Genomic DNA, 8,176 nt, shown 5'->3' with positions numbered 1-8,176 from the left:
AGTTGCTTTCACAAGTGTTGTAAAGTTTCATATAGTAAAAGATTTTTTCTACATGCACTTCAGTTTCACAGTAAGAATGGCAAAGAATATCTAAACACAGAAGAAAGCATTGCTGCAATATATCTAACTCCTTGATATAATAACACATACAATTAAAAAATGATTACACTCTCATTGTATCTGGGGTTTCTGAAACTACAAGGTAGTAGTTATGGAAAGCATGGCCCCTGGTTTCAACATCTAAAAAGCAGCCACCTCTTTCTATGAGTGTTCATCTTTTGTGATATTTTCTTCATTTTTCTTAGTCAATGGTGCCGTTGCTGCTTCTTAACCAAACTGGTAAAAACAAAATTATAATCATTGAACATAACCCTCTGACAATCAAGACACTTAAAACCTTCAATCATCTGGGACAAAAAAGCACTGTGTAGAACTCTGATTAACAAAGTGGGCTGGGCGCGGTGACTCACGCCTGTAATCCCAGCACTTTGAGATGCCGAGGCGGGCAGATCAATTGAGGTCAGGAGTTCAAGACCAGCCTGGCCAACATGGCAAAACTCCGTCTCTACGAAAAATACAATAATAAGCCGGGTATGATGGTGCGCGCCTGTAATCTCAGCTACTCAGGAGGCTGAGGCAGAAGAATCGCTTGAACCCAGGAGGCAGAAGTTGCAGTGAGCCAAGATCACGCCACTGCACTCCAGCCTGGGCGACAGCAAGACTCTGTTTCAAAAATAAAAAAATAAGAAACATTAAAAAAATGAAGTGGTCATCAGTTTCCTGGCTTGAGGACTTCCACGACTTTCCTGATCAGGTCAGCACAGGAAGTCCGATTTAAGTTTGTTTCAAAGCTGATGTACAAAAATTCTGGTTCTGGAGTGATGTGAATAGTTCCATAAGTGCCATCTGATTTTGTTCCTTTCATTAACAGCCCAGAAGGATCGAATAGTGTGGCATCAATGACAGAACCTGGTGTCAGGGCACCATTTCCAGTCTGAGTGACATCCTTTGTAGTGACACAGTCTTTCATGAGAAAAAATCTTCCCTTAACTGCTTGGTCACACTCTCTCATCAGCATTTCCAGGGTTTGATCTGGCTTACTACCCTACTCTCTGGGAAATCTGGAATATGTAAGTACCAACAGTCAGAATTCACATGTCTCATACAATACACTGCTCCATTTGGAAAAATTGCATTAAGAAACTCAATTTCTTTCTGAAAATCGCAGGTTCCTTTAGTGAGAAGGCTTCATGAAATCCTTAGGAAAATAAAGGAAGCTTTGAATTGAGTCAAATCCATTGTAATCCCTAGCAAGCTTCAAAAGGAGAACCAGTGCTTTCAGCAAGAGAGTGGTACCACATGTCTTCATAATGAAACGTCTCTACCGGGCACGGGGGCTCAGGCCTGTAATGTCAGCACTTTGAGAGGTCAAGGCGGCAGGAACACTTGAGTCCAGGAGTTCGAGGCTACAGAGAGCTATGATTGGGCCACTGCACTCCAGCCGGGGTGACAGAGCAAGACTTTCTTCCCAAAACAAACAAACAAAAAGGTATGCCCCCATTCAGATCTCAGAATGGTATGAAAAGCCCCAGATCCTTGGTTTACATTGAGTTGCTTCCAGGAGAACCAGACCTCTAGCAGCTTCTCGGTCTCTTAGGAAAAATGTGCAGCTCCCAGTGAACAAACCAACAGCCACAGAAAATCAACTAAATTAAACCTCTTTTCCTGCCATAGCTGCCACTGCTACAGATGGTTTCAGCTGTGTTACTAAAGTTCAGATTGCTTTTTTTTTTTTTTGCTGTAGTTTTATATTAATTTTTTTTTTTTTTTAAAGGACTCATGAAATTTTCCCAGCTTTTTGTGAGCCCAAGTTGAATGTGAGTCTCTTGGAAATAGAGGCAGATACAGTTCAGTCTCTGGTAATCCACTGCTTTCCCATTAGAGAGAGTAGGATAAGCACTAGCTAATGTTTCTGGCCATATAACGTAAGCCCATATGAGCCATTTTTAAGCATCCAGTTTAGTAGTGTTAAGGGTACTCACATTGCTGTGAAACTGATCTCCAGAACATTTTTATCTTGCAAAACTGATACTTTATACCTGTTGAACAATTCCCCATTTCTCTCTCCCAGCCCCTGTCAACCACCATTGTATTTTCTGTTTCCATGAATTTTAGATACTTAATACAAATGGGATTATACAGTATTTGCCTTTTTGTAACTAGCTTATTTCACTTACCATATGTCTTCAAGATTTATCCATAATGTAGCATGTGACAAGATTTCCTTCTTTTTGAAGGCTGAATAATATTCCACTGTAGGTGTAGAACATCTCTTGTTTATCCCTTCATCTGGCAATGGACATTCGGGTTGTTCCCACCTTTGGCTATTGTGAATAATGGTGCTCTAAACATGGGTGTGCAAATATTTCTTCAATGTTCTGCTTTCAATTCTTTTGGATATTTGCCCAGAAATTGAAATGCCAAATCATGTAGTAGTTCTATTTTTAATTTTCTGAGGAATCTCCATAGAGTTTTAAACAGCAGCTGCACCATTTGTTCTCCCACCAACAGGGCAGATAGGTTCCAATTTCCCCATATGCTCACCAACACTTGTTATTTTCTATGTGTGTGTTTTTTATTATGGTAGCCATCCTGATGGATGTGAAGCAACATCTCGTTGTGGTTTTCATTTGCATTCTCTAACGATTGGTGATATTGAACATCTTTTTATATGTTTGTTGTCTATTTGTATATCTTCTTTGGAGAAATGTCTATTCAAATCCCTTGCTCATTTGGATTTTTTGTTGTTGAGTTGTAAGAGTTATTTACAGATTCTGAATATTAAACCCTTATCCACTATGTAATCTGCAAATATTTTCTGCATTCCATAGGTTGCCTTTCCACTCTACTGATTGTTTCCTTTGATACACAGAAACATTTCTTGGTATGACACCAAAAGCACAGGCAACAAAAGTAAAGATAAACAAATAGGACTAGAGGTGACTTAAAAAAAAATCTATCCAGTCATCAGCCTACGCACACTATCAGTCTCTCTATTGATCTACTCCCCCACTCTGCCTCACACAAACAATCCATTGGTTCTGAAATCTCTAGTCTCTAAATTACAGCTAGCTGACTTACAACCCCCTTTCTTCATTGCAACATTCTGAGAAATTGGGGCTCTCCAGAGCCAGCTTTGGAGACAGTTCCTAAGAAGTTGCCTGGTGTGAGTTATCCTTTGCCTAATCTCTTGTGTCCGTTCCACACAACCAGAATCATCTTCTCTTCCAGTGGCACAAAACTGCTTACAGTTGCTTGAAACTCAACAATTAATGTGTGTCACCCTGCTCTGAGTACAACACTCTTTCTTATTTTACTACTATTAAGAGACACATTCATTTAATATTGAAATTTATGATACACTTAGAAAAACAGCACAGTACACTTTTGGATCTTTTTAACTTTTTCTGTTAGAGTATTGGCTGCAGCAGATTTTCGTTAGCATTTAAATTAGTCTTTAAAATATTCTATTCTAAAATGAATTATCTCTCATGATATTTACCTAAATTTATCAAACATACCAAAATATGTAACTTCAGCAACAAATGTTGTGTTCCAGTCCCATTCCTCACATTTGTAGGGCCTAAGAATACAAACAGAAGTTCACATACCATATGACTAAGTATTTAAAATTATAAGTCAAGTTAACAAACTATTATATGAAATATGTACAATTGATTTGCCTTATTCTCAAATTCTGTATTTGCTAATTTGCTTACTAGCTAAAATTCATTTAGAATCCCAAAATCAGCTCTTGAGTCACTGTTGTGGACATTCACAGACTGGAAGGAAGGCAAACATTTTGAGTTGCCAATGCGATGTTCCCAGCTGAAATGAACAAGGCGAATCTCTGCCTCCTCCTTTCAGCTGTCATCTAGTAAATGGGTGTCCTTTTTATGGTCTATTTAGTGTCACATATTTCAAGTTTTAGTGCTTTTTTGGGTAGTTTTGCTGTTTAGAATGACCCCAAGTGTCGTGCTGAAGTGCCAGACAGCAGGGTACTGGTCCACCACCTGTTAGGAACTGGGCCTCACAGCAGGCAGTGAGTGGCCAGTGAGTCAGCGAAGCTTCCTCTGTACTTATGGTCACTCCCCATCGCTCGCATTACCGCCTGAACTCTGCCTCCTGTCAGCTCAGTAATGGCATCAGAGTCTCATAGGAGCACAAACCCTATGGTTCACCCTATGGTGAACTGTACATGCGAGGGATGTAGGTTGCATGCTCCTTATGATAATCTAATGCCTGATGATCTGTCATTGTCTCCCATCACTCCCAGATGGGACTGTCTAGTTGCAGGAAAACAAGCTCATGGCTCCTACTGATTCTATGTTATGATGAGTTATATAATTATTTCATTATCTATTACAATGTAATTATCATAGAAGTAAAGTGCACAATAAATGTAATGGGCTTGAATCATCCTGAAACCATTTCCCACCCCCCGGTCTGTGAAAAAATTATCTTCCATTAAACCAGTCCCTGGTGCCAAAAAGGTAGGGGATCGCTGCCATGCAGTGCCCCTAACTGCAGGGAGGCTGTGATGAGCTTTATGGAGAACATACAATGGGCATCGCTCAGACATGAGCGATAGTGCTGTTAACCCTGAGTTCAACATTAATGAAATCAACAATATATGTTAAATAAGGTGTCTTTGAACAGGAACAGTTTATGAACTCATCAGTTGATAAAAATGCTGTGACCAGGAACCTACCCATGCATTTCCGCAGGGCAATTGTCTAGGATTTGATAATTCAGTGTTCCCTGTGACTTTATAGGACGCAACTACCAAAATAACAAGAACCAACTGTATTGGCCTCCTACCATAAGAAACACACATTCGTAAAGACACAAGAAAAGAAGATGTGCAAAGCCATGGTTTTTCGGTGACTAAAAGTCATCTTCTAAAATATCAAAAGAAATATCAAAGAAAATAGACTTTAATTATTATCACGGATGTCCTGGTGTCCTGTGAACAGGTTGGCCATGTCTGGATGAACTGTAAAGAGACACATAGTCTGGCCGGGCGTGGTGGCTCACGCCTGTCATCCCAGCACTTTGGGAGGCTGAGGCAGGTGGATCACAAGGTCAGGAGATCAAGACCATCCTGGCTAACACGGTGAAACCCCATCTCTACTAAAAATACAAAAAATTAGCTGGGCGTGGTGGCGGGCGCCTGTAGTCCCAGCTACTCGGGAGGCTGAGGCAGGAGAATGGCGTGAACCCAGGAGGCGGAGCTTGCAGTGAGCCGAGATCGCGCCACTGCACTCCAGCCTGGGCGACAGAGCGAGACTCCTTCTCAAAAAAAAAAAAAAAAAAGGGACACGTAGTTCTTGAGGTATTGTGTATATACTCCATATTTTTTTTCTTGCCTTCATTTCAGCAAAGACACTAATAATGTTGTGATAGCAAAGATTTCCACATAGTTGGTTCTATGGTTAGGAATAAACCAAAGAATTAAAAATGTGATTGTGTGCAATATATACAAAATATAAATATAGTTTTATCTAAGAGCAAATTTAAATAAATACTAAAATTGAAAAATTAAAATTATTTATTTTTTAATGTTATCTTTCTTCCAAAATAGTGAGTTTTCTATTGAAACTAAGAGAAAAAATAGAAATTGTGTTACATGAAGTCAAAATGTATAATAAAAGTTGTTTACATAGAAATTATGATTAATAAATATGAACTTTTAAAATAAAATGTATTTAAATGAAATAACACTTTAAACTTATTAAGTGTTTTAATAAAACGATTCACAATTCTAGCTTTCAATATTTCATCTAGTTGCCAACATAAAACATTGGTATCACTCAAGCAACTTCTAGATCCACATATAAATTTGAAATAATATGATTGTTTAACATAGTAAAATGTCTCCTAGCTACTATGTGCAACTATTGAAAATACCTTGCTAATTCCCAAGTACCTCCAGAACCACAAACAGGAGAAGAATCAGGAAATCAATGCTGCGTAACACTGAGAAAGACTATTTTGTTGTACAAGAGTAGAAGTATTGGGCCAGGCGCAGTGGCTCATGCCTGTAATCCCAGCCCTTTGGGAGGCCAAGGTGGGTGAATCATTTGAGGTCAGGAGTTCAAGACCAGCCTGGCCAACATGATGAAACCCCATCTCTACTAAAAATACAAAAATTAGCCGGGCATGTTGGTGGCGCCTGTAATCCCAGCCACTCGGGAGGCTGAGGCAGGAGAACTGCTTGAGTCTGGGAGGCGGAGGTTACAGTGAGCTGAGATCGGGCCACTGAACTCCAGTCTAGGCAACAGAGTGAGACCCTGTATCAAAAAAAATCAATCAATCAATTAATAAAAAAGAATAGAAGGATTTGACACATTAATTAACTTACCTTTTCTGTCTCCCAAATGGTCTCATCACTTAAATTTTCCCTGTACTCTGGAGTCGTGCTTTTGTCTGTGCTGACAGCAGGGATGCAACCCCAAAATTTCCATAGCATTCAGATGCAGTCATTTACTGTTTCAAGGACATTAGACAAAGATGTTGAGAAGCGTATCCCTGGGCCATAAACAATGTTAGTCATTAAAAGGGATATTTGAGGTTGAGCTGTGGCAGATCTGGGCCCTGATTCTGAGCCCAGTGTCTAAGAAGGTGCTGAGTACTCCTAATAAAGATAAGAGGGGCTGCATTGAGAAGGAAGGTCTTTGCAAGCATTCCCGATCTCACTGGATCGTGGTGCACATTAGGCCATTGGCTGGACACAGCCACATAGACGCCTGGTGACCGTGGCACGGTGCACTGCATCTAAAGTACCTGCCTGGGTTGGCTACAGCTCTGATCTGAATTAAACCCTTTCTCCTGGCTGAAGCTGAGTTTCCTGCTATCCGCATAGCAGAAGCCACTTGCAGCCTTAAGTATAAAATGAGGTAATATTGTGAAATGTTTAAAGTTGTCCATGTGATTCCTAGAGAGCATCTAACTATGGATTCCTATTCCGTTGACTGGCCAAGATCTATTGAGTTAAAGAAACCTTTTGAATTAAAGAAACACTTTTATGTACTTTTTTAGTAACTGACTGACTGACTCCTTCTACCTTAGACAACCAGTTTGTCTTCGTTTTCTAAATGTAGCAACATACGCTCTTTCCTAGGGCTCATCACATTAATGGCAGCAAGAACAACAATAAAGGTGAGCGTTTCTGGAATGCTTACTAAGTTCCAGGTACTGTTTGAAGCACTTTAAATGTGTGCACAACTTTGTCCTCATAGCGAGCCCAATAGATGGGGATGATTTTACCAAAGAGGAAACTGAGGCACAGAGGAGTTGAAGGGACCTGTCAGAGTAAGGTTACACAGGCGGTCTAACTCCAGTCCATGTTCTTCTGCAATTTGCTGCATGATAGTATGGGAAATGAAGAAATGGTACTTTTTACGTGCCATAGACATGCTTGGCTTATTTTACAGAAAAAATAGATTTTCCTGCAAATGGGTTGAAAATAATACATATAAGAAAAAGCACTGTTATGTGTTCACTCATTGCTTTTCCTTCTGGGAGATGATGCTGTTGTCGATAGCATTAATACCAGAAGTGCCTTCTATTTAGAACTCCTTATTGGCATTTTTTAAATAAAGGGCCTCAGGTGTTCATGTAGAAAAGGGAACAGAAGAAAGAACTCCACGCAACCCATGCCTGCTCAAAAATCTGCAAAGAACTACAAACCTCAGGAATGTGTTTGCAATGCCCCCAAGTGTCACATTTCACTGGGCAGGAAACAGTTAAATAATTTCCCCCAAGGTCACCCCTAATGTCAGTAGAAGAGCTGGGCATGGAGCCCGGGTCTCTGGCTCCCCTCCCTGAATTTCAGGAGGCAAACTACACTCTGACATTTAATCAGCGAGACATTTTGTTTGTGTTTAAGCATTCCCTCTCAATATTTGCAACCCAAACCTTGTAGCATGGAGTCAGTGCCTGAGAAACTGGGAAGAAAATCTGACCCAAAGCCAAACTGCCAGTCCTAGATGCGGGAAGAATAAAGTTAAATCTAGCCATGTTCTATAAGTGATGCCATTCAAAAATCATCTCTTAAGACTTTCTCCCAATTCCCAATGTGAACACAGGTCAAATTACATTATGGTAGATGTGG

General features: G+C 40.1%; 1 pseudogene; it reads right to left on the bottom strand.

Annotated features, from left to right (window-relative positions):
• Positions 1 to 721: 721 nt before the first annotated feature.
• LOC102128029 (S-adenosylmethionine decarboxylase proenzyme 1-like) lies at positions 722 to 7,430 on the bottom strand (annotated as a pseudogene).
• Positions 7,431 to 8,176: the final 746 nt, after the last annotated feature.

Source organism: Macaca fascicularis, chromosome 4, assembly GCF_037993035.2.
Source record: "Macaca fascicularis isolate 582-1 chromosome 4, T2T-MFA8v1.1".
NCBI lineage: Eukaryota > Metazoa > Chordata > Mammalia > Primates > Cercopithecidae > Macaca > Macaca fascicularis.
Note: the sequence above shows the minus strand (reverse complement) of the source record. Positions and strands in the feature narration are given on the sequence as shown.